Here is a 27,949-nt window from a genome sequence, read left to right as displayed (position 1 = left end):
ATTATTTTTGCACATGAGTCATTTGAGTTGCCAGGGAAACCGTGTGGTCTGGTATAGTAAGCTGGGGGTCAGTATTTAGGAGACTTACAGGTCTTAGACTTTACTAATTCCAAGATTTTATGCAAGTTTTTTTTTCCCCCACAGTGGTTGAACTATATAATGTGTGGTATAGTGGAAGAAGCATGTGTGCTAGGGAGACTTAAGTGCTTAGGTTTGGCTTTGCTGTAAGTTTACCACTTACTGTATATGTGAATTTAACTGTATTAACTTGCTTAAAGTTCATTTGCCTTGCTTGTATTATCTTGCTAGTTGCTACACAAGTGATGGTTAATATTAGAGTGCTTATTTGCTGTTAGTCTCTCTAAACACTTTATGTATGGTGACATATTTAATCCCCTCAAACAGTTTTATAGTATAGGTACTATTTGGTGGAAACTAGGGAGACAGGTTAAATAATCTGTTCAAAGAGCAGGTAAGAGGAGGAACCTGAATGTGAACTGAGGTATTCTGATCTAGAACCCATCCTGATTCATTGAGCTGTTTTGAAAGAATGCTTTCTGATGATGATGATGATGATGATGATGATGATGGGATCCCTGGCTGGCCCAGTTTTTGGAGTGTGTCCCTCTTGATCTGGGTGTCATGAGTTCAAGCCCCATGTGGGGCATAGAGATTACTATAAATGAATGAATGATTAATAAATAGGCACTGTGTGCAATTAAATCTGTTAGGTATTAGAAAGCCACATTAATGTTACACAGTTTTTTTTTTCCTTCCAGAGTTAGAGGATTGACTCTTAACATTAATGACTTAAATTTGAGGACTTGAAAATTTTCAAATGGAGAAAATAGTAAAAGCAACTTAAATGCTATATAAAATGTTTTATGTAGAAAGCAGTAGGTAGACTATGCTCTTTCTAGATTCCAAGAAATTTTTCAGGCTCATTCTGGTGAACGTGTGTTATGAGTTACTAGCATAACTGCCCACTCTGAAGTGGGAACTTTGTCCCAGTTTTTTTTTTTTTTTTTTTTTTAATTACTTTACTATTTTTTTTTTTTTTGTTGTTTTTTTTGGTGAATTAATGATTTGCGTGATTGAAAATTTAGGAACTCATTGAGCCTTCTGCTTGTCAATTGTGCCATCATTCTTCTCTTTTAGCATGGCTAATTGATTTCCATGGAATGCCATGTAAAATGAGACNACGTGTGTTATGAGTTACTAGCATAACTGCCCACTCTGAAGTGGGAACTTTGTCCGTTTTTTTTTTTTTTTTTTTTTTTTAACCACTGAACTATAGTTCTTGTAGGTGGTGTTCATGTTGGTGAATGAATGAATTGCTTGATTGAAAATGGTGGAACTCATTGAGCCTTCTGCTTGTCAATTGTGCCATCATTCTTCTCTTTTAGCATGGCTAATTGATTTCCATGGAATGCCATGTAAAATGAGACTTCAAAAATAAAGGTTTCAGGTTTACTCTTGGGAGCAGAATGGAAACGGATTTAATACATGAATTCCAGAAAAAATATTTTTGTACATAGTACCAGTTAACCTTGTTGATCAGTAATGTAAGTGTTCTGAGTAAAATGTGTGCATACATAATTTAGTGATTGCATGTGTTTAGATCTAGTTATCTTTGAAATAAATTTGAACAAGCTAAGCTGTACATTGAAAGCTCCCCAGTGTTCTGAATGCTATGTTTGTGAACATTTAAGATGTTTTCTTAAATTTTTAATATCCACACACAGGTTGAATTCATTTATGTTGCTTCTGACCTGTATTTAGTTTATTGGGAAGTCATGTTTATTTGAAATGTGCTCTATAATTCTTTTACAGTTTTCAGTCCAAGGTTGGCTGAAGGTTATGAATTCTGTAAGGTGAATTTCTCAAGCTTGTCATATCATTTGGAACTCTTCATATCTGGATACAGTTTCAGGTTTGCTGGTGTATAATCCTTGTGGTTGATACACTGTTGCTAATGAATGGGAGTAGTTTCTTAAATCCCCTCCAGTTTGATCTAGATGTTAACTATAATATTAAGTTAAAATTGGATCCTTTATAAAAGTGACTTAGTCCTATTGCTCTTTTGGTGGTTGGGATGGGAGAGTGTCCAAAAAATTCCATTTAGTTTTAAGTTGAATGAACTCTTTCTGAGCTTGAAATTTTTGGAGCAGTTTTCAAGTAAAAACATACATTTCAGGTTAGCCTTGCAATTCTATGTAAAATATAACCCATGCACTTACCTTGTCTGATAGAGGTAGGGGAGAAAAGAAATACTTTATAAATACAAAATAACTGAAATGAGCAAGGCTGAATTCTTTTCTGCTTGTCTAGCCTTATTTATCTGGTATAAATAGGTGAGTGATTACATTCCATATTCTTTGAGTTTTATGTAAGCAAAACATTCTAGCAGCATTTAAAATAACATACTAATTAAAACAATTTTTTTTTAATTTTAGAGAGTGAGCATAGGAGAGGGGCAGTGGGAAAAGACGGAGGGTTTTTGTTTTAAGTTTATTCAGAGACAGAGTATAAGCAGGGGAGAGGCAGAGAGAGAGGAGGACAGAGGATCTGAAGCAGGCTCTGTGCTGACAGCAGTGAGCCCGATGCGGGGCTTGAACTCACGAACTGTGAGATCATGACCAGAGCTGAAACTGGAGAGAGGGAGAGGTAGAGGGACAGAGGCGAGAAATAGAGGGAGAAATATTGAGAGATTTTAATTTATATTTACCTCTTTCTACTTGTCATTTTTTTATTTGTTGAAAGTTAAATATTGAATGATTCAGGTGTACAAAAGCATGTAGAACATGTTAGTACAATTTAAAGATGAAATATAAAAGAAATACCTTCATACCAAGTATCTGTACCTTTCACTCAATTTTATTTAAAATTTTTTTGTTAAAAATTAAGTACATGAAAATAAAATATATAACAGAGTAAGGATACAGTAAACAGCCTTGTATCTAATACCCAGAGCAAGAACATTATCCTAACCTTTTATTTCTTTTTGTGCTACTCTTCCCTGCCCCCCAGAAGTAACTATTATATTTGCTTTTTCTGTTTTTATTTTTTTGTGCTTTTTTAAAAATATAATTTATTGTCAAATTGGTTTCCATACAACACCCAGTGCTCATTCCAACATGTGCACTTCTCAGTATTTTTGTACTTTTTTAAAATGTAATTTTACCACGTCTATTTATATCCCTAAAATATTTTTTTTTGTGTTTTGTTTTTGCACACTATATATGAGATCCTTCTGTATGAGTTCATTTGCAACTTCCTTTTTACCCTCAGCTTTATGGTGCTGTTATTCTTCCACCATCTTGTATCTAGCTCTAATTCATTTACTTTCACTGCTACATGGAATTTCATTACATGAATTTTTTTCACTTTATTACCTATTGATGGGGATTTGGGTTGTTTCCACTTTCCTTTTGCTATTATAAAAAAAAATGGTACTGTGAACACCTTGCATAGGTGTATTGGTACGCTTGCATACATAAATGTCTCCAGGATAGTGTTTTTAATAATATTTTTGTTACTAACAGTAAGAAATAAATTTTACATTATGGGATTCAGTACGTTATCAGATGTCCCACATATAGAACAAGAACGTTTGTTGGAAAAAACTCCCACCCATGTGATGCTAGTCCATTTCATTAAAAATAAGAATGATACTTAAGACCCACTAAGTTAATTTTTGCTGCTCGCTAATGAGTTGAGATTTGCACTTTGAGCAAATTGTTTTGGACTTTCTGTTTTAGGAGTGGAGTTGCTGAATTGTAGGAGGGGTGCATTTTCAGCTTTATTAGGTAATGCCAAATTGTTTTCCAGGGCACGTGTACCAGTTTCTTCCCCTCACTAACATGTACATATGATGGCTCCACATTCTTGCCTATGCTTGATAATTGGCAAATAATAGAGTAGGATAGCCTAATGATACCTCGTAGATTATGCATTTCTGCTTACTGAGAAGAAACATCTTTTCAAATGTTTGCTGGCCATTTTTGTTTCCTTGTCTCTAGAATGCCGTTGATTTTTCTGTTGGGTTGTTTTTCTTTTTGATAGGAGTTCTTTATATGTTCTGCATATTAATTTTTTGCTGATGAGTATCACAAATATCTTTTCCCGCTTTGTGGCTTGTCTTTTTTGTTATATAGTGTCTTTGTTAATAAAAGCTAAAAATTTTAATTTTGTTGATTTTATTAGTATTTTCCTTTTATGATTTATACTTTGTGTTTTGTTTGGGAAATTCTTCCCTACCTCAGGGTTATAAAGATATTCTTTCTTGTCCTCTTATAAAGTTTTATGTTGCCTTTCAAAGTTCTTTGCCTGGAATTGATTTGTGTTTCTTCTCTTTTATGCTACTGTTTTCTGTAAAATTTTACTGCTTAGCATTTCAGTTTTTTTTTTTAAGGGCTAGAATGTGTGAATTTAGTAGATGCTTTGAAATAAGTCTTTGAATTACTAGTTTTATGTATTGTCCACACCTTGCCTTTAGAGTCATAAGAATGTTAAAATATGGATAGAGTTTAAAGTATGGATGACTTTGAAGTCTTCACTCTCCATGTGACATTATAAGAGATTTGCAAACATTTCAGTGATGCCAGGGTTTGCATCTGGTTTTCTTAAGTTGTTATGGATACTTGTTGTGAAGCAGTCTGGTTAATTATTTCTTTAAATAGCAGCTAATTGTGCTTGGTATTTCACAATTTCACCACAGTGCACTGTGAGGACGAACGTCTATATATCCAGCTAGTACTAACTATGTATACATGTAATCTGAGGAATCCGATCTTAAATTTTGGAAAATTCTCAGCTCTTCAAATATGGCTTCTCTATTTCACATCTCTTTCGAAAGACCTACATTGGGATCTTAGTATCTTAATTGCTCTTTTAAGTTTTTTTTCTCTTTATTTTTCTGTGCCTTATACTAGGCGAATTCAGTACTCTATAGCGGTTTACCAGTTCTACTCTATTTGGTCTGGACTTCATTTTATCTGTTGAGTCTATTTGCCAGTATCTATAGTTTTCGAAAATTTCTTAGATTTGGAGTTGCTTTTTCATATACATCTGTCTATTTCAGTTCTCTCTCTGTTTTATAACCTTTTTGATACTTTAAAAAATGAGTCTCTACCTCTCTGACATCTTTAACATGTTGAAATTTAAAAATCTTTATGAAGACTTTCATAAAACTAATACCATTTTGGTGTTAATATTGTTTTTATTGATTTCTCCCCCTTCCTCATCATTAAATTTCTTCCTAAGGTTTGGGGTTTTGGTTTGTCTGGCTAATTTTGAGTGGAGATTTAAAACACTTTTTTTTCCATTAGTGCTAACCCCCTGTTACTTCTCCTTCCATGTTATTTATTTTCAACTGTTTCTACCTGGCTCACTGTGTCTCTAGTCACAAAGCAGGTCTGTTCTGGAACAGGTTAAAACAAACAAACAAAAAAGCAAAGTGGGTAGAAGTGTTTATAATATGCAGTCTTGTACTGAGAAAGGAGGAGGTGATTTTATATATCTGTGTGTGTGTGTATAAATATGTGTATATACAGGTGTATGTATATATATGTGTATATAAAAATGTATATATGTGTGATATATATATGTATATATATATGTATAGCTCTTATTAAAAGTAGAAGAGAAGGGAACCTGGGTGGCTCATTCATTTAAGCATCCACTTCTCCACTTCTTGATTTCATTTCAGGTCATCATCTCCCAGTTCGTGGGATCAAGCCCTGTGTTGGGCTCTGCACTTGGCATTCTCTCTCTCTGCCTCTGCCCTGCCCTTACTCATGTGCTTTCTCTTTCTCTCAAAATGAATAAACATTAAGAAATAGAGGGTAATGGAATCTAAAAAATGATGGTTACTTATGAGGGAGAGACTTACAGTATAGTAAAGCACAAGGGTATGATTTGTGCTTTGAATTAATTTTTCTTAAGACTTGACTCTGGAGCCATTTAAATATTTTACATAATTGTTAAATGAAAATTTAAAAACTCCTAAAAACAAGAAGTAAAATGAACCACAGAATCTTGTATTCACTTGGTGAACTAGAGTGAACTACGGTGGACACCAGAGTGAACTATGCCATGTGACTTTAAAACATGGTAAGTTGGCTGTATATCCTGATTGAAATATATCCTGGGAAGAGAGTGGAGGAAGGATGACAAAAAAAGAGAATAAATCTGGAACTACTTTAATCATAATTTTGCTGGTAATATTCCCATGCTACACTGTGGGCATTGTAGGCTAAATGAAATGAATGATTATGTTGGTGTTGTTGAAAACTGAGATTTTTACCATTGTTGAAAACAGATGAAGTGTTAAGGTCAGTGTAATGATGTGAAAGCCCCATAGTACTAAATTTTAATGAAACGTTCCCTATACACTCATGCAATAATTTAGCTTATTAAAAATATATGCATTTCTGGCTTTTTTGATGAAGAAGACCTAGAAATAATGACTGACTTTGTAACAAAAAGCACTCCTGGTGCCTATACTGTGGTCTTTAAATACCTTTTGCAATAAAAGTGAACTAGTGCCCAGAATGGTCATTTCTCAGTCTACGCAGGAAATGTATGAGACAATTTTACAATTTAAGGATTAATTTCTGTTACAATATGATACAGGGTTAGAGACTTAAAGCAACCCACATTTATTATACCATGGATTCTGTGGGTCAGGAGTTTAACTGGCTCCTCTGCTTAAGTGGGTCTACAATGTTCCACAAAGTTGCTGTTATGATGTTGACCAGGGCTGGGGTCTCATCTGATGCTTAGTTGGGGAAAGATATGCTTCCACTTGGGTTCATGTAATTGTTAGTAGCATTCAGTAATTTAAAGGCTGCCCAAGCGAAAGGCTCAGTTTCTTGCTGGTTATTGTCCAGGAGGCTGTTCTTAGCCCCTTGCCACATGGCCCTCTCCACAGGGAGCTTACAGCATGGCAGCTTGCTTCTTCAACACCATTAAGGGAGAGGAAGCATGTCCTAGTAACATGGGTTACAGTCTTAGGTAACATAATCATGTGTATATAATCAACTTACATCTGTCACCTTTGCCATACTTTATTGATAAGAAGCAAGTCACAGATCTCATTCACCCTTACTAAGAGAAGATTGCACAAGGGTGAGAACACCCAAGTAGCAGACACCATGAGGACCACTCTAGAGTTTATTTGCCACAGGTAGAACATACCTGAAGTAATTGAGCCAAAGAGTATGCGGGTAGTGTCGAAACAACCTAGGAACTATCCTGAATAGGATCCCATTGGCCAAAAAAGGGGAATTTGAACATCAGTAAAGATAATAACTAATACATTGAAACAAATCAAATATATTTAACCTGTGAATTCATACTAAAATATTTTTAAAAAGCCTTTAATTGGTGTTGGACCAGCTTATTATTTTGACAGCTGGTAAATGAGAAGCATTTATCCTACTCATATGAATTGTTTCTCAGGTCAGGGGAAGAATTTCTATAGATGTATTCTACCTAATCAAGAAAGAGTGATAGACTTAGAATACCACCATTTTGTATCTCCTAATGAATAACGTCTAGGCAAAGATAACCAGTAGCTGCTAATATCGCTATAAAGGGGGAGACATCTGGACATTAGATATATACTTTTGGAAAAAGCCATGCTGTCTGTGCCATAGTCTTACACTCAGGTCATAATCCTGAATCCGATGTAGCCTTTAAACTTACCAATTAAAAAAAATAAAATAAATTTACCAATTTATAGGAAATAAAAAGGACAAAACACTTCAACATTTATATTGGGAATCTCTACAGGACCAGCTAAATGTTTTTCTAACCCCAAATTCTAAGAAGTGTAAGAAACTGAATAATAAAAGGAGAAACAAGGATGATGAGAGGGGACAAGAAGTACATCAACACAGAATAACTGAAAAGATATTTACAAAGCAGTTGGGGAGATGTGAATATTGGCTTGATATTTGATATTAGGAGTTGTTCATTTAAAATTTTCTGTGATACTGGATGTTTTGTCCTCTTTCCAAGTTCAGAGTTTCTATAAAGTTGTAACTCTTAAGTAATAATAATGTTTGTAGCCTGATTATTTTTCATACATCTTCCCTTTCTTTCTCCTCCTTCCCACTTTCTCCTCCTTCTCCCTGTCCCTGCAACCTATGCATATCCTATTCCCATCCCTATCCTTTGGTATCAAGTAGTGAATCTGGTTTGTTCTGCTGCTGTTACCTGCAGGAGCTAAATTTCTGACCTTTGTCTACTCTCTAGTGAGTATCCAGTCATCTTCCCCATTCTTTCATATATTGTATTTTAGGTATTGATTACTGTTTTGGATTTTTACTGTTTCTGACTCAGGGAGATGTTCTCTTAGTTTGAGTTCAGCCATGTCTTTGGTAATCCCCTTTTATGTTTTACCTGTCATTTAAAGTGTTTAGAATAAAATCATCCTTTTTGGAAGTCCTCATCTTCATTTACCTATTCCTAATTTTTTTTTTAAATATTTTTATTTATTTCTAGGAGAGAGAGAGAGAGAGACAGCATGAGCGGGGAGGGTCAGAGAGAGAGGGAGTCACAGACTGAAACAGGCTCCAGGCTCTGAGCTGGCAGTCAGCACAGAGCCTGACGTGGGGCTCGAACCCATGAACCGCGAGATCATGACCTGAGCGAAAGTCGGACGCTTAACCGACTAAGCCACCCAGGCGCCCCTATTCCTAATTTTTTAAAAAAAGTTTATTTTGAGAGAGAATGTGCACATGTGTGCATAGGGGAGGGGCAGAGAGAGGGAGAGAAGGAATCCCAAGCAGACCCCACTCTTTCAGCATGGAGCCCCAGGAAGGTCTCAAACCCAAGAACCATGAGACTATGACCTGAGCTGAAACCAAGAGTCAGACGCTTAACCGACTGAGACACCCAGGTGCCCCTCCTGATTTGTTTTTTGAAGTTCAACTCACAGCATCCTGACTGCTCTAGTTTTGTGATCTGTTCCCTTCCTTTGCTCAACTCGGCCTTCTTTTAATCTTGTTATTATTAAACTCTTTAGAATAAATTTGATTTTAGTAGCACACTAATTTGTTATGATTATAATCAATTAAAATCCATAAGCCTTGAAGTGTGATTCTTGTTCCTACTAGTTGATCTCACTTATCCTGTGTTTCTTTAGTCTATTTTGGTGTATAAGTAACTGAGGCCGAGTAATTTTTTCTTTTTGAGATAGAACTGGTGTCCCTTGCTCTCGAAACTCTGGTTGAATTCAGAATCAGATGTATCTATCCTTTGTTTAATGTCTTAAATTCATTCCTGAAAACCTTGCTAAATGAAAAGCCATTACATGAAAACATATTCCATTAATTTTAATGGTAAGTTATGTTGTGTTCCATCTCAGCCGACCAAATTCACATGTAAGAAAATATTAATCTCACAATGAAGATGAGTTAATGTAAATAGAAACAATTTGAAAATAAATACACTTTGAATGTAAAATGTAATAGATAAAATGAAGGTATATCATATTTACAAAGGAGGGAAGAGAAAACTTGGTGGTGGTGGTTGGTGGTGGGATGTTACTCTTTGGAACATCTATTCTTTCTGTACTATTTTCTTCACTAAATTCAGCCTTTTCTGAGTTCTGGGTTATTTGGCATTTTATCTGTACTTGAGCAGCGCCTCGGTGGCTCAGTTGGTTAAGCATCTGACTTCAGTTTTGGTCATGATCTCACAGTTCATGAGATCAAGCCCTGAATCTGTCTCTGTGTTGACAGCTCAGAGCCTGGACCCTGCTTGGATTCTGTGACTCCTCTCTCTGCCCCTCCCCTGCTCACATTCTCTCACTTGCTCTATCAAAAAATGAATAAACGTTTAAAAAAATTTTATCTGCGCTTGAAAGTCAAATTATGGCTCAGAAAAGCACTATTAGGGGAATAAAGGCCAAACACAAGTCCTTTAAACAGTGTGGAAATAGAAGCCAGGCAGAAACGAATGAAGAGTTGTAGGGATGCTAGCTCTGCAGTCCTCTTGACCGGCATATGTATACAAAGCAAAACATTCTGGGTTCCTCCAGTTGTGTGTAGAACATCGATATGTCTGATATAATTGGAATCCATTATGTTGAATAAATTGTTGAGCATGTCTTTAGCTGGAATCATAATGTTGAAATTTCATTGTAGAGTATTTAGTGTGCTTTTAGGTGAACAGTCCCTAATTAAAAAAAAGTCATTATTACAAAAGTAGTACTTTTCAAGAGCCATTTTTATGAAAACCAGTTAACTGAATATTTTATTTATTTTTTTTAATAAAGTTTGTTTCTTTTGAGAGAGAATGCATGAGCAGGGGAGGGACAGAGAAAGAGAGGGAGAGAAAGAGAGAGAATTCCACGCAGGCTCTGTGCTGTCAGCGAGGAGCCCAGTTCAGGGCTTGATTTCATGAACTGTGTGATCACGATCTGAGCTGAAATCAAGAGTCAGACGCTTAACCTACTAAGTTATTTAGGTGCCCCTGAACAATTTATTATGTGAGGTAAGTTTGTAGACTGAAATAACATGGGATCCCTCCTTATCTAAGCTAGCTACTGGAATTTCTGTTGTTCTCATTGGGGGACTGAAAGAGTTTGGTGGCAAAGGATAAAATAAAAGTCTTATTTTATGAAACATTATTTAGTTGGTTTATCCTTTGTTTTCTTTCCTCTTTTGAGATATTCGTACGTTCAATACATCATTATAAACTAGCTTATTCAAGAAATTTATTAAAGTGTTAGTAAGTTCAGGCAGAGAACAGTCTTTTGATAGGTGATTAAGACACTTTCTAAAACACTAATTGGCAACTTTGGGATATGATCATTTAGCCTTTTAACTATTCCCTGATTGGTATTACCATTCAGCCATGTTTGGTATTTACCTATCTTGTCTCTAAGAGTAGCTTGTCGACTTTATCAACTGCTCTGCCAAAATCGATCATTGTATAATGTGCATTGCGTTTTCCTGATTTAGTAAGCCTTTTGTATTAAAAAAAAGAAAAAGGTGGGGGGGGGGCATTGGAATGACTTGTGTGTAGTAAATTTTGATGCACCTAAATTTTTTAGTTAGTGACTTTGTCTGGATTTATCCATAATGAATTCACCAAATTTAGTTTGATTACTTCTTCTGTTTTCAGTACATGACAGATTTTACCTCGTGGTTTTTTTTTTTTTTAGTTTTTTTTTTAACTCTTCAGGCATCTTCTAATAAAACAAGTCTTTTATAGATCTTGAAATGTAGGATTGTGGCAGCTGCGAACTGTCTTTTAAAGGCAGTATCTACCTTTGCATGGCTTCTAAGGTAGTTGTGTAAACATGGTTTCTAAGCACAGTCTACAGAATAGAATAGCTGTAGGATAGGAGCTTCTTCTTGTGGCTGTATTTTATTTTTTTCCAGCATTATGAAGATGTAATTGAGATAACATTGTGTAAAGTACAGTGTAATGTTTTGATATATGTATATTTTGCAAAATGGTTATTATAATAAGATTAATAAACATATCCATCACCTCATTTTTTGTGTGTTTTTTTTCAGTGAGAACTTTTAAGATTTACTCTGTTAGCAACTTTCAAGTATGTAATAGAATATCGTTAACTGTAGTCCCCATATTGTGCATTAGATCCCTAGAACTTACTCATCTTATAATTGAAAGCTTGTACCCTTTGACCACCTTGACCAATTCTCCTTCTCTCTCTCTTTGTAACCACCAATCTACTTTCTGTATCTGTGAATTTGGATTTTTGAGGAACCTTTGCACTGTTTTCCATAGTGGCTATACCAGTTTGTATTCCCACCAGCAGGTTTCAAGTGTTGTCTGCATAGTCTTGCCAGTGCATGTTATCTTGTGTTTTTGATAATAGCCATTATGACAGGTATAAGGTGATATTTCATTGTGGTTTTGATTTTCATTTTCCTGATGATTAGTGATATTGAGCACTTTTTCATGTGCCTGTTGGCCATTTGTATATCTTCTTTGGAAAAATGTCCATTCAGGTCCTTTGCCCATTAAAAAAATTTTTTTTTAATTTTTAAAAATGTTTATTTTTGAGAGAGAGACAGAGCATGAGTGAAGGAGGGGCAGAGAGAGAGACACACATACAAATTCCAGAGCAGGCTCCAGTCTCTGAGCTGTCAGTACAGAGCCTGATGGTGGGGCTCAAACTCATGAACCGAGAGATCGTGACCTGAGCTGAAGTCTGATGGTCAACCGACTGAGCCAACTAGGTGCCCCTTTTTAAAATAAAATTTAAAAAAATTTTTAAATAGGAATTCCTTATATAATTTGGATAGTAGCCCCTGAGCTGATAATTTAGTTTATACATATTTTCATCCCATTCTGTAAATTACTTTTTCACTTTGGGGTAGTTTCTTTTGCTGCACAGAAGCCTTTTAGTTTGATACAGTTTTGTTGATTTTTGCTTTTTTGATTGTGCTTTTGGTGTTGTATCCAAAAATCACTGCTAACACTAGTGTCAAGGAGCTTGTCCTTATGTTTTCTTCTAGTAGTTTTACATTTAAACCTTTTATTCATTTCAAATTAAGTTTTGTGAATGTTACAAGGTAGGGGTTCAGTTTATTCTTTTACATGTGAACATCCCATTTCCTCTGCACTGTTTATTGAAGAGACTATCTTTTCCCCATTGAGTATTCTTTTTTTTTTTTAATGTTTATTTCTGAGAGATAGAGACAGTGTGAGCAGGGGAGGGTCAGAGAGACAGGGAGACACAGAATCTGAAGCAGCTCCAGGCTCTGAGCTGTCAGCACAGAGCCTGATGCGAGGCTCGAACCCACGAACCGTGAGATCATGACCTGAGCCGAAGTCAGACGCTCAACCGACTGAGCCACCCAGGCGCCCCCCCATTGAGTATTCTTAACTCCCTTGTCAAATATTAATTGAGATATGTGTGAGCTAATTTCTGGGTCCTTAATTCTGTCCCATTGCTTTATGTGTGTTTTTATTCTACTACCATACTATTTTGATTACTGTAGATTTGTAGTATAGTTTGGAATCAGGAAGTGTGATGCCTCCAGCTTTGTTTTTCTTTCTCAAGATTGCTTTGGATGTTCTGTGTATTTTGTGGTTCCACATGTAATTTAGGATTGTTTATTTCTGTAAGACATGCCGGTAGAATTTTGATAGAGATTGCATTGAATCTAGCTGTAAGGCTTAGGGCAGTATGGACATTTTAACGGTATTCTTCTGTTCCATGAACACATATGTTTCCATATATTTGTATTTTCGTCAATTCTTTGTCTTACAGCTTTCAGTGTATAGATCTTTTACTTCCTTGGTTGCATTTATTCTTGAGTATTTTATTGTTTCTAGTGCTATCATGAATGGGATTGTTTTCTTGTGACTATATTTTAGATTTCTGGTATCTCCTTTGAACCTCTTAAAATATATTTCTTTTGTTTGGAAGGGAGTCTTTGCAGTCACAGATTTTGAAGTTGCACTGTATTCAGTGTTTTGATTACATTAACTAGATAATTTATAAACAACTTAACAGTGTGGAAACTCAATTGGTGAAATCCCAGAGACTTGGCATTTTCTTGGAGATTGTTCTTAGTAAGGTAACTTACTGTTTTTTTGTTTAGGTTGCTTATTGGGAGTGATGTCAAAACAATAGCCTCAATAGAAAAAAAAAAAACCCCAAAACAACTTGTTCTTTTGGCTCTTGCAGATTTAAATGTTTGTGAAAATACGAAAGTTGTACCTACTTCCAGTTTATGGTAGTTTTATCTGGACTGTTTGATTTTTAACTTTCTGTTATATATTCCTTTTGCAGTTTCAAGAATATTGAAGTCCATATAGTGATAAAAGTCCTTGATTTTGTTTTTTAGAGTACTGGTGAACACAGATAGGATTAATGTGTATTGTATTTATGAAGGTTTATTTTGAAAGAATATCCAAAGGGAAGGACTCAAGGATTACCTTATATGTTATAAAAAAATAACATAAAGTTTTTTCTGTTTTGAAATTATTTATGTCATGAAGTAAACCTTTTTTTTTCTTCCCAGATATCTGCTGGTTTCCTTTTAGTCATTTTTTCGCAGTACTATGCGTTGAGCACTGTGTTGGGTTTATAAACAGTAGGAGGAGAGGAGACTGCAGTCAGTAGGAGAGCCACTCATTTGGCATGTTAAAGGTTCAGCAGTATAAAGTCAACCTTGTATAAGAAGTAAGTAAAAATCTTATGTGAATATTTTTTAAAAACTGTCAGTGTTTATCAGATCTTTCTGTTTGGTAATTCTTCAGTTTTCAAAGTCTTTGTGTCTTTTGCTTATGTGTATGAATGCTCCCACACAATTTATAGGAAGAGTTCTTTCTAATCTCTCTGGTCTTTTATTTGAGTTTTTAATTCTTTGTGTGATTTCTCTTCTGCGTCTAATAGATGAAAAATTTTTTTTAGTCTCTCACAGTTTTCTGTTTGGAATTCTTGGGGATATAATCCCTTTTTGTAAGTTTACCTTCAGCAGGGGTGCATCTGAAAATGCTGTACTGTGCAGGCTAAATTGGGTAGAAGGAATTTTTTTCTTGAGGATTTCATGACCTTGGCATCACTTTTGTGTTAATTAATTGTTGGTAGAAGGGGTGAGAGTATTCTGGATTGGCAGAGACTGTGAATGCAGATCTCAGAGCCCATGGTTATAAAATCTTTATGAGAACTTTTTTTTTTTAAGCTTTTGAGTGGTAGGAAAAGTGGGACAAACTTTCTCCCTTCCTCTTAATTTACCTTTTTGCTGACTGTGGTTTTCATACCTGTCTCATTTCCCCCTTTTAAACTACAGTTTAGTGTCTTTGCCTTAAGTGTCCATTGACACTTTCGTTTCCTATTTGATTTTCCCTTTTCCTTAGGATTTCCCTTAATTACCAGAAAATTTGCCTATTTTAGAGCAAAACAGTTTTTGTTGTATTTAATTGGGAAAGTTTTTGCTCATATTGCTAGACATGGATTCCTCAATTTAGTTTTTAAAAGTCACAATTTAGAGGGATGCCTGGGTGGCTCATTTGGTTAAGTGTCTGACTTCGGCTTAGGTCACGATCTTGCTCTCATGGGTTTGAGCCCGGCATCAGGCCCTGTGCTGATGGCTCAGAGCTTGCAGCCTTCTTCAGATTCTCTGTCTCTCTCTCTTTGCCCCTCCCCTGCTCACACACTCTCTCTCTCTCAAAATAAATGAACATTAAAATAAAAAAAAAAGTCACAGTTTAGGGCGCCTGGGTGGCTCATTTGGTTAAGCATCTGACTTTGGCTCAGGTCATGATCTCACAGATTGTGAGTTTGAGCCCCAAATTAGGCTCTTTGCTGTCAGCCCAATTCATATCCTCTGTCCCCCTCTCTCTTTGTCCCTCCTTGGTGCGCTCTCTCTCTCTTTAAAAAAATAAATAAAACATTTAAAAATCAATAAATAAAAGTCACAATTTAATTCATAATTTAAAAATATAATTCAGTTTAAATTATGTTATAATTAAGATGTGGTGCATGATGGGAAGATGTAAACATTCTGAAGGATGTAAAGTGAAAAGTTACCTAGAAAAGTAGCCAGAAGTCACCTTCGAGTTAATGGTTTCTCACGTCTCCTAGGAATTTTCTAAGCATGTATGAACATAACTCTCATGTAAAAGGGAATTTTCTCTCTGTACTGCTCTATAACTTGCTTTTTATGTATATTTGATTTATTTACAATATTTTTGTTAATGACTTATTACCTGTGAAGCTGCTACAGGCTTATTTAGCCATTTCCCTAATGCTGGACATAAAATTTTTAGTTTTTATGAAGTTACATTGCTGACAGTGAACACTCTTGGGTGTATCTTTGTATCTGTGTGATTATATCTATAGAATATAGATATGTAGTAGTAGTTTTAATGAGAAAAGGAATTTCCTTTGTTGAAGGGTATGCACTATTTTCATACTTTAAGCTTTTTCCAAATTTCTCTCTAAGATTGTACTAGTTATAATCAAAGTAACACTAAATGAGAGTATTGGTTTTCATACTCCCTGGCTCATGCCCTACTTTTTATAGACAGCTCTATCGGGGTGTAGTTGACACACAATAAACTGCATATATTTAAAGTGTACACTGTGATAAATTGTGCCACAAGTGTACATTGGTCAAACCACCATAGTCATGATCCTCATACCCCTTTGTGATTCCTCATTTGCACATTTTCCTGCCCTGCCAGCCTAAGTGTGAATTTGCATTTCTTTAATGTGACTGAGGTTGTATTATTAAAAAAAATTTAAAAAATTCTTGTTTAATAAGTGAAGCTTTTTAAGTAGTTCCCTCAGAGTGTTTTTGAGTAGTATTTGACATTCTTGTCTCATCATTTGCCTTTCATGTTTAGTTTGTGAAATGATGATTTTTAGCCTGGGAATAGGTAAGAATAAATACACATTTTATCATCTTAGGACTTTCATTGTTGAATGACCTAAGGTGATACACTTAAAAGTTCTTTAATTAGTCTGTTATGTTCAAATTTAACACTCCAGTCAGACTTTCCTAAGGGATGATTGGTTTTGAAGTAAGTTTTCTGTTTGCTGGTAAGTTTAGTTGCTACCAGATCTCAGTTATCAGAAATACTTTTTAGTAGTGAGATTGGACCTATATGGTTAGATGGGGCAGAAATAGGACCACAGGAAGAAGTTACAGGGAGATAAGATTTTGGATCAAAACTAGGAAAAATGTTCTAACAGCTTTTAAAGAAATAAAAGGGGGTTATGCGAAGTGTTCATTTATCCCAGGTTTTCAAGTAGGCTCACTGACCATTCAGCTGGGTTCAGTCTTCTAATGGCTAATTGGATTATATGGCCCTTTCTAAGAAACCCAAAAATTGTGTGAAAAAGTAAAAGTAGGTCAGGACTGTAGGTGTTAGGGGAAGGAAGTCTTCTGTATATGGTACAGCCATTTTACAATGATATTATTGATGTGAATTTATTGTTCTAATACTAATGTTTGAACAATTTTTATGCTTTATGTTCTTGTCTTTGGAAACTATGTATTGATTTGAAATACTGAGTACTTAAAGTGCTTTGGTATTAAAGCTTCTGATTTGTCTAATTTATCAAAAGTTAGATTTCCTTAAAAATAAACTTTTAACGAAATTATTGCCTGTGGAGGTGTCTTTAAATGAGCAGTGTTGTTTACTGAAAAAATGGACTAGTTTGGGCTTCCTCGGTAAGCAAAAGTCTGAAAGATGCTGGTTTAACTTTCAGCAGCTACCAGCTATGCAGATCTTTTCTAATTTCTTGAAAGTGCTGTTCAAACTGATTTATCTATTCTTGTGTGATAGAAAAAAAGTAAGTTTGGCTAAAAAAAATAGGAGTTTCATATATTGTGACATATCTATTGGAGAAATTAAATTTTATTACTCATCTCTGGCATTAGTTGGATTTGTTTCAGATTTAGGTAACAGTACTTCAGAATGGGCATTGCTTGAAATAACTTAAGAGGTATGTGAATAAGGTGTGAGTCATAGAAATAACTGTGTGTTGCAATTTAAAAGGGGAAATTGGACCATAGCTTTGAGATTTCAGTGTAGCCTATAAAGTTAATTTTAGACAAGTTGTAAATGGAGTTCCCATGTCTGGCAACTCTGTTTCATTTACTACATTATCTTTTAGTTACTTTTGAGTTTTTTCCCCTCTTATTTTAAAAGATAAATTTACAATTGTACTGTGGACTCTGGGGCCATTATACTTTTGGGGTAGTGACTGATGAGAGAATGGAAATTTAGATAGATTTTTATATTTTGATGGCTGTTGGAGGAAATGGCTGTTTGATTTTTCTCTTTTCTTTTTCTTATTAATTTGAAGAAACAAGGCTTTTTTTCCTTTCATAGTTTATTGTCAAATTGGTTTCCATATAACACCCAGTGCTCATCCCAACAAGTGTCCTCCTCCATGCCCATCACCCCCCTTCTTCTCTCCCCCACCTCCATCAGTCCTCAGTTCTCAGCATTCAAGAGTCTCTCATGGTTTGCCTCCCTCCCTCTCCCCAACTATTTTTCCCCTTCTCCTCCCCCATGGTCCTCCATTAAGTTCCTCCTAATCCACCTATACGCACAAACATATGGTACTTGTCCTTCTCTGCCTGACTTATTTTGCTCAGCATGACACCCTCGAGTTCTATCCATGTTGCTACACATGGCCAGATTTCATTCTTTCTCATAGCCGTATAGTATTCCATTGTATAGATGAACCGCATCTTCTTGATTCATTCATCCGTTGATGGACACTTAGGCTCTTTCCATGATTTGGCTATTGTTGAAAGTGCTGCTATGGTCATTGGGGTACATGTGCCCCTATGCATCAGCACTCCTATATCCCTTGGGTAAATTCCTAGCAGTGTTACTGCTGGGTCATAGGGGAGTTCTGTTGTTAATTTTTTGAGGAACCTCCACACTGTTTTCCAGAGGGTCTGCACCAGTTTACATTCCCACCAGCAGTGTAGGAGGGTGCCGTGAAGAAACAAGGTTTTAAAAAGTATTGCAGGAATAATACACTTGTAAACTTTTAACCATATCCAACTGTACAAAATAAATTGAATCTTTTTATTATGTGTTCTAAGTACTTTTTACATTTTTTATGTTTAAAACTTTAATCTGTCTGGATGTTTTTTGATATAAATGATCCAGCCTTTCTTCTACTGACTTGAAATAATGTAAACTAAATTTTTATCTATTTGGATTTGTTTTAGATGGAGTTCTATTGTTACTGTTCTTTTATCTTTATCATACTGTAGTATATTGTGGCTTTCTTTTAATTGTTAGATTGTCTCTTATGTCACAGAATTCTGTGAATGTGTACCTAGAGAGTTAATTACTCTAGGGTATTAGGAGGAGATCTAGCTGTAGGAATGACATTTGAGCTGGAAGAGTAGAGCCACATGGAGACTCAGGTTTGGTTTTTATGCTCTGGTTTATAGATAACATATGCTTAACTTCTGCAACAAGATCATTTAAAGTCAGCAAATCAATTTGTGCAACACTGCTAAGCATCCTGCATTCTCCATCCAAGTTTTTAAATTTAAGTGAAGAATCAAAATAATTGATAAGGAATAAAAATTTAACAGTATAATAGCTATAATGTGTTCTATATGTCCTCCAATGCCACCATTTTTACCCTATTTCTGGACTAATAACTTTGTTTCCCATTTCATTAAGAAAGTAGTAGCATTGAGGAAGAGGATTTTCACAGGTTTCTATACCATATCTACCCCCTTTTCTGTGCCTATATACTCTTCCTTATGTTTTCACACAAGATTGTGCTTCCATCCAAGGCCAGGCTTTCTACTTGTACATCAAATCCTATTCTTTCTTGCCATTTGAAAATATTGCCCTTCATTCTCCTGCGTCATCAGTCTTTCCCTTTCTACTGGATCATCTTTGTTAGCGTATTAACCCGCTGTAATTCTTCTATTTTTAAAATTCAAACTCTCAAGCTCATATATCTTTCCAGCTTCCATTTAATTTCTCTCATCTCTTCATAGAAAATCTCCTCTAAAGAGCTGTCCACACTTGCTAAAGTACTTACTTTTGACTTCATTTTAGTCAGGTTTTGATCATAGCCTACTGCATTGGCCAAAATCACCAGTGAAGTCTGTGTTGCTAAACCCAACAGTCACTTTCTAGTTTTCATTGTACTTTATTACCAGTGCCATTTGATAAAGTTGATTGGTCTCTCCTCCTTGATAACACTATTCATTTAAGCCACTACAGTAGCATCTTCCTGATTTTCTTTATTTGGCTTTAAGTATATAATTAATATGCTGAATACTCCTAAATTTTATCTCCAGCCTGCATGTCTCACCTGCCATATACTCTTTTGTTTAGCTGTCTGCTGGACGTTTCCACCTGTCTAAATCCTATCTCCTGATCTTTAACCCCAGTCGTGTCCTTTCCACATTTCTCTCATCTCAGTAAAGGGCTATTCTGTTGTTTTTGACATAGTCTAAAATCTTTGGAGTTGACATTGTCTTTGCTTGTTCTCTCATGCCCCACATTCTAGTCCTTAGTGAATCATTTGGTCTCTACTCTCAAAATGTAGACAGAATTTAACAATTTCTTACTATTTTCCTTGTCACAACTTGCTCTAATCCTTTCTCGCTTAGATTATTTCACTTGTCTCTTAACAGTTTTCCCTGCTTTCAGCTTCTCCTACATCTTTGTCTACTCAGAACCCTCTACTGCTCAGAGTCCAAGCCATAGTCTCTCTAGTTACTTGTACTTTAAGTACCCTTTAAGAGGCTGCATGATTTGTTCACTGCACCTGCCCCCTTCACATGGTCTCTTTAACTTAATCTTCTACTTTTTATCTTATTTATTACACTTGGGTTACACTGTCCTTATTGTTCTTGCTCAAATATGTTATGTATTTCTATCTCCTATTCTGTATATTAATTGCTGGCCTGTCTTCCCTTTAGTAGAATGATGAACATAAAAGGGCAGGGATTGTGGCTTTTATTTTTTCTTTTTATTGTTGTTTATTTTAGAGAACCCTAGAAAACAGTGCTGACATATAATTGGTGCTAAGTAACTCTAGAATGAATGATTAATAGCCTATTGTGGAAGACCATAGTTGTAAAGATATGTTCATAAGTATGATTTGAGCTGGGTTTTAAAGGATAAGTGGAGATTTCATACAGAGGACAAGGCAAAATTTTTTAGATTTGATTGTTGGGAGGAAGTGTGATACGACTTGTTTGAAAAGTGACTTTTTGGTTTCTTGATTAAGAACCTGTGGTAGTAGCTTCTTACTGCTGATTTGGTCTCGATTGACTGCTGATCTTCTCTAGCTGGTTGTACTTTATATTTGAAATCATATCTAAAACTCCCAAACATGAACCTACTCCTGTATTCTTGATCTTGGCAAGTGACTTTTCCATTTATGGACCCTTCTAAGTTAGAAATGAAGAATTGTGTTGACTTCTCCCTCACTTTGTGCTGTGAGAGTTGCTGTGTCCCTGTTAGTTGTTCCACTCAAATGTCTCTGTCTGCATTGACTTAATTCACCCTCATCAGATCTCTTTGGCCTACTAAAAATGCCAATTTTAAATGGCCTCTGTGCATCTATGATTACCTGTCCATTGGATTTAAGATTTTGATATTTTTTATTTGTAAAAGTTTCATTTGATTCATATCTACCCAGTTACTTTTGATAGTTCTTCACTTTTTTCCCCCAGTTCTCTCTTGTCTATGAGTATGTTGTAACCTATTAGTTCCAGCATCTTAAATCTTAAAGGGATCTAATTCCTTAGTTTGTTTTTGTTGCCTCTTGCTCCTGGTGGCTTATCTTAACGTTCTGTCATTTTGCATGGTGAGCTCTTATCTGGATGACAGTCTTTGGAAATCTGGAGGAGCCTGGCTTGAGGGAGCATTCCACCAGAGAGGATGTGTATTTACTTCTGGCCACAGGCACTGTGGGCACTACCAACTTAGAACCATTTACATTTTTGGGCTTGGTATTCCAAGATCATGCAGGTAATTTGGACATTAAGAGCTTTGTAAGAAAAGACCCCTGGAGCGAAGGCGGAATTGGGACTGAAAGTCAAGACTCTCAACTACATTTTAGTGCTTTATTATGTTACTATTTACTGGTTTTAAAGTTTATTTTTGCGGGGCATCTGGATGGCTCAGTTGGTTAAGGAAAAAACTCTTGGTTTTGGCTCAGGTCATAATCTCATAGTTCACAAGTTTGAGCCCCACGTTGGGCTTTGTGCTGACAGTGCCGAGCCTGCCTGGGATCCTCTATCTCTTTCTGCTGGCCCCCCCCCCCGCCCCGTGCCCCCCAATAAATAGATAAGTTAAAAAATACTTTTGCTTAGGATGTGTCTGGAATATAACATGCATATTGTATTTGAAGGTTAGTAATAACACAATGCCTATTCTTAAATTTTAGCAAGAATAATTCAGAAAATATAGATACTTCTATTGTAGAATGGAAATCTGATTAGATACTGGTCCACCAATAATAGACTTTATTACTGTAGAGTACTTTCCATAAACTGTTTTTCTTATAAAGATTAACTTGTACATTTAAAAAACTGTACGATGTTATTATGGATTTAAAGGAAGGAAAACATGGTATGAATAGTGGCATGTTTGGAATGCAGACTATTTAGATTCAGTGTGATTAGGTTACAGATAGTTCTTTTTTTTTTTTTTTTTTCTTCTTGTGAGTACTATTTTTACAAAGAACCTGTAATAAGACTTTTCAGCTTAGGCTTCACAGCTACTTTAAAATTTTAACAATGTTGTATTTTGAGTAAAGCTCCTGAAGGCTACTCTGGGGGCCTGTATATGTTTTAAAGGTGTATTCATTTAGTAGTCCAGACAGTATTGATTTATACAGGAATTTCTTTGAAATTTAGTATTCCTGGTTTGAAAACTACCTTTCCCTCCATTGCCATTTATCTGTCTCTCAGTCAGTCAGTCAGTCAATCAATCAATCAAAGATGCCTGCCTACTAGTATGTCAGTGGGAAAAAAATTGACTTTCAGTTTGTTTGGAATTTAGTTTTGAATTTTGTTATATTTTCCCTAATAGTTCTTTGAGTCATCCCAGTTGACAAAATTTTAACAATTGAAGAACAGAAGAATTTATAAAATTAAGTTACTGGGATGCCCTTTGTTTTAAATCTTTTTAAAGAAAATGATTGCAGAAGCAAGAGTACCTGAAATGCTATGGTAGCATGAAAGTAGAATTCATACTCTTATATTTACTTGAAATTCAGTAGTATACTGATCAGACTGCTTTAGTTTTCCCTCCTCATAACATGTAAACAATTTTTTAAAATTTTTGTGTATTTATTTATTTGAGGGGGGTGCATGTGAGTAGGGGAAAGGGGCAGAAGGAGAGAAACAGATTCTTAAGCAGGATCCCCCCTGAGCATGGGGCCTGATGTGGGGCTCCATCCCATGATCATGACCTGAGCCGATATCAAGAGTTGGACACATAACTGACTAAACTACCCAGGCGCCCCTGTTTGTGTTTATTTAAACTTTAAAGAGTGTAATGTACATTCAGGATGGTTACTTAAATTTCTGTTTTGATATAGAAGAAATTAAAACAGTTCAAGAGTTAAGCAGAAGTTTGAGGCAGTTGAAGATTCCCGTTTAAATTGACTCCCCCAAAACTTAACTACTAATAGCCTGTTGTTGACCGGGAACCTTCCTGACAACAGTTAACATATTCTGTGTGTTATATGATTATATGCTATATTCTTACAGTAAAGTAAGCTAAAGTAAAGAATGTTTCTTAAGATATAAGGGAGAGAAAATACATTTATAGCACTGTATTCTATTTATTGATACATTAAGTTGATGTATATACTGAACAAAAGCTTTGTGTAAGTGGACCACATACACAGTTGAAACCTGTGTTGTTCAAAGGTCAGCTGGCTTTACATTAAAAATATTTGTAATTTCTAAAAAAATTACACTTTCTCTGTATAGTCGCAGGTTGTAATTTATATGTATGTAATCGTGCTCAACATAAGTAGTTTTTAGCTTTTTTGTTATTGTAATGTATTTTGCTGCATTACACCGTCTTAATTATTTTAAATGGTGTGATTTTTTAAAAAGATTTTTAATTTTAATTTTTTATGTTTTTATTTAATTTTGAGAGAGAGACAATGTGTGAGCAGGGGAGGGGCAGAGAGAGAGAGAGTCACATACAGAATCCGAAGCAGTCTCCAGGCTCCAAGCTATCAGCACAGAGCCCGACATGGGGCTTGAATTCACAGACTGTGAGATCATGACCTGAGCCAAAGTCAGACACTTAACTGACTGAGCCACCCAGGTGCCCCAGTTTTTATTTTTTTTTAGTTACTATTTTTTAATGTTTATTTTTGAGAGAGCGTGAGTGGGGGAGGGGCGGAGAGCAAGGAGGACAGAGGAACCGAAGCTGGCTTTGTGCTGAAGCGGAGAGCCCAATGTGGGGCTCGAATTCATCAATCATGAAATCATGACCTGAGCCCCGAAGTTGGATGCTTAACTGACTTGAGCCACGCAGGTGCCCCAAGATTTTTTATTTTTAAGTGATCTCTACACCCAAAATGGGGCTTGAACTTAGAACCCTGAGATGAAGAGTCACATGCTCTATTGACTGAGCCAGCCAGGTGCCCCTATAATGGTGTGATGTTTAAATGTATGATGTTTCTGTAGATGTCCTGCACTTAGATAATTAGTCTATTATCATGTCTAGTTATATCATTTTTGACTAAGCAGTTTGGTTGAAATTGTAGTATTTACTACTAGATTTTATTTGTATATCATTTAAAATTTTAGGTTTTACATTATTAATATTAAAAGGTTGTTGAGCCTCTTGAGAAGTTTACAAGATTTAACTGAGTAATGCAGCCCAATTTTTGTATGAACAAATTAACGTATAAGAAGATAAGTACATGGAATCTTAAAAATTATTTGATTAGCATTTGTAATACATACTCACTTGAAACACAGAATCATAATACATGATCAGATGAAACAATTTTTATATATTGTTTCTCTATCCTGTTAACTTTTTTTTTTTTTTTTTTAATTTCTTTATCTGTAGGGCAGGGGTGAAAACTCCTCTCTTACTCTGGAGCAGGATTTTAAATGTGGGATCCATGCACAGCCTTTAGGGAGTCCAGAAACCTTTTGAAGTTATATGTTACACCTTAGTATGTACACTTTAGTTTTGAGAAAGTTGATTAGTCTTTTGTCAATTTCTTGAAGGATTTATGTCTAAGTAAAAGATTAAAGTTGCTGGTATAAATTTGTTTCTTATGATTCCATGAATATCTCACTCCTGCTTTACTTGTCCACCTTGGGCTGTTAATTACATTCCAATTGGAATCTGATTGCTAAGGTGAAGATATGATTAGGTTAAAAGCTCATTAATATTACAAAGGGAATATGGAAGAAATTAATGTTGGTGACTTTTGCTGTCATCTCAAAACCTGAGCTAATTGTAATTGTCTACATGTTATATCAACAAACATATGTTGACTTGTATATTGTGGACTGGAAAATGTTAGCAACCTGATTCCTTTCACCTTCAGCTAAATTAACTTTGTCTCATCCTTTCCTACCCTTTCCTTTTATTTTTTCATGGTCTTCCCCTGCCCCACGTAAAGTAAAATCTCTTGCTCTCTTTGTTCTTCTCTGTATTTTTCTGGATTTTATTCCAGTCCCTTTTGCCTCTTTTCATCCATGAGTATAATGTGAAGCTATGGTTTATAATTGATATTGTAATACTTATTTTGCCATTTTTTGAATTAAGCAAAGAATTAAACATTTTATGAATATCTCTTAAGAATAACAAAGTGTAAAACTAAAATATTAAGGCAGATGAGACTGCACCTGTGATTCTAGCACAGCTCTTTATTTTTTTTAGAGGGGGAGATAGAGAAGGAGGTGTGTACATTTGCACAGGAGGGGGGAAAGGTAGAGAAAATCTCAAGCAGGCTCCACAGTCCGCACAGAACGTGATGCAGGACTCGAATTTCTGAACTATGAGATCATGATCTGAGCCGAAATCAGGAGTCGGACACTTAACCGACTCAGCCACCTAGGACCCCTGATATACTTCTTTATATAATTATCCTGATATGGCCTATTATACATAAAATGTTTTGGTCATACAAGTAAAATTATAATTTTTGAATATTTGGCTATGTTGAATTGACAAGAAGTCTTATTACAGGCTTTTTTGGTTTTTGCAATTTTAATAGCAATATTTTGTTGTGTTGGTGTTTGCTAATTGAACCCATTCTGATGGTGGATATTTTATGTCTGTTTTTCATGTTATATATAATGTTGCTGTGAACATCTTTATATGTGCTGCTTTTCCTTTCAGATTTCTTGGATTAAAAAAAATCAGGATTGTTGGATTAAAGAATTACAAACATTGGGGCACCTGGGTGGCTCAGTCGGTTGAGTGTCCGACTTCGGCTCAGGTCATGATCTCACAGTTCGTGGGTTAGAGCCTTGCATTGGGCTCTGTGCTGACAGCTAGCTCAGAGCCTGGAGCCGGTTTCGGGTTCTGTGTCTGCCTCTCTCTCTCTGACTTTCCCCTGCTTGCTCTCTCGCTCTCTCTCTCTCAGAAATAAATAAGACATTAAAAAAATTAAAAGAAAAAAAATTACAAGCATTTTCTTGACTTTAAGTTTGTCTTGGTGTTCTGGTTAGGCTTCTCTAGATGCAGAAAGCAAGTTCAAGAGAAGGGGAATTGAATTACGTGAAATGAATCTTCTAAAAATCCAGAGATGGGAATCATGATTCCCCTTCCAGGCTTTTATGAGACCTGGAAGAGGGAACTAGAAAATCATCACAACATTTGAAGACTCTGTGTTATAAAGTTCTTGTAGTCTGATGGGCTCTTTTCTCTGAACGTTTATTTCTTGCTTTAAATCATAGATTTTGCTCTCCTGAGACCTAGGCTGCACATGACTGCAGTTTGCTGTTCAAGGTCTTTCTAACTTTGACTTGACATCCCCCCCGCCCCCAACATCTGTGGCTGCTGGTAAATGCCTTTGCGGCTTTTCTTCCCCAAAGCAAAAATCCAAGTTTTAACTCACTGTTTTGTTTTTTTCTCCCTACCTCCCGAGCTACTTGGACAGGCTGCATGTAGCCTGTGGACAGTAATGTTAAAACAAAAAACCCGGGGTGCCTGGGTGGCTCAGTCGGTTAAGTGTCCGACTTGAGCTCAGGTCACGATCTCACAGTTTGTGAGTTCGAGCCCCGCGTCGGGCTCTGTGCTGACATGGAGCCTGATTCAGATTCTGTGTCTCCCTCTCTCTCTGACCCTCCCCTGCTCACGCTGCCTCTCTCTCTCTCTCTCAGAAATAAATAAGTCATTAAAAAAAATTAAAAAAAACAAAACAAAAAACCCTGCTCTTTGGAAGCATTTCTGGTTGACAAGTAACACTTAGACACAGTAAAATAAATCTTATCAGTTAAAAACCTGGAGAGTTCATGAATTATCAGGGAAGAACAATTCTGTGTAAAATTTCTGTTAACATTTTGTTAGCATGGGATTCCTGTTCCCCTTCAACCTTTTAAAACCTTATCTAACTGCCTGGCTAGCTCAGTCAGTAGAGAATGAGATTCTTAAAACCTTATCTAAGTAAGTCTAGGGTTGTGTTAACACCATTAAAAATTTGCTTAGAGAAGTGTGAAATGGTAACAAATGCTTGTTTTAATCATAAATATCAAGAGTGTGCCTAATAAACAGCTTTGTTTTCAGGTTCCATTTCTCACTATTTCCAGACTTAAGTCATTGCTGGTATACCTTGAAAAAAGTATACTCCACATTTTTAAATGAGATACAAGGAAGTTGAAAGACAGAATTAAACTAAACAAGTTCAAGTTTGTTAGGTTATCAACAAAAGATTTCTAGGTCTGTCTGTCTTGGCAGTTAACAGAGACTGTGAATAGCTTTATTTTGTCTTGGAAAACTCATGAGTCCTATTCAAATGCTTCTGGTGAAGTCTTACATTCATTAAACTCAGATTTATTCAGCTTTAAAGCCACTGTTTTCTAAGGTCTTAAATACTTCTCAGAATGATTCTGTTTAGGTGGAATTTTGTGTCTTTAATCATTACCTGTTTTTGAGACTTCAGATGGATAATTTAAGAACTTAAGATTCTCAGATTCATTTACACATCAATAGTGCAAAAGTAGAATTTTCATAGCTTTACCTTAAACATGTCCACAGGTTTAATTTCATCTGCATTACATACCTTGCCTTTTCCCACAACAAATGTGATAAGAGTTATGAAGATACAAGCCATAGTTATGTGGCTTATAAATATTTTTAGGAATATTGATATCTAAGCCTAAACATCAGAATCATTCTTACTTTGAGGTTTAATTTTAGCTGTGACTACCCTTCAGATGAGGGATTATAGTGTCTATGTTCAAGGCAGATCTGGGTAATCAGACCATACCTTTGTTTTCTA

The 27,949-nt window shown here is 35.7% G+C and overlaps 1 protein-coding gene across 1 annotated transcript in view; it reads left to right on the top strand.

Annotated features, from left to right (window-relative positions):
• The window catches only part of KTN1 (kinectin 1), a 108,819-nt gene that overhangs the window by 5,904 nt on the left and 74,966 nt on the right, over nt 1-27,949 (top strand). The window contains exon 2 of the mRNA XM_039240505.1: nt 14,022-14,182. The gene's annotated coding sequence lies outside the window, so the exon portion shown is untranslated. The remainder of the gene's footprint in view (nt 1-14,021; nt 14,183-27,949) is intronic.

This window comes from Hyaena hyaena, unplaced genomic scaffold, assembly GCF_003009895.1.
Source record: "Hyaena hyaena isolate Hyena2069 unplaced genomic scaffold, ASM300989v1 scaffold_175, whole genome shotgun sequence".
Classification (NCBI taxonomy): domain Eukaryota; kingdom Metazoa; phylum Chordata; class Mammalia; order Carnivora; family Hyaenidae; genus Hyaena; species Hyaena hyaena.
The sequence above is the reverse complement of the archived record's forward strand: the minus strand, read 5'-3'. Positions and strand labels throughout refer to the sequence as shown.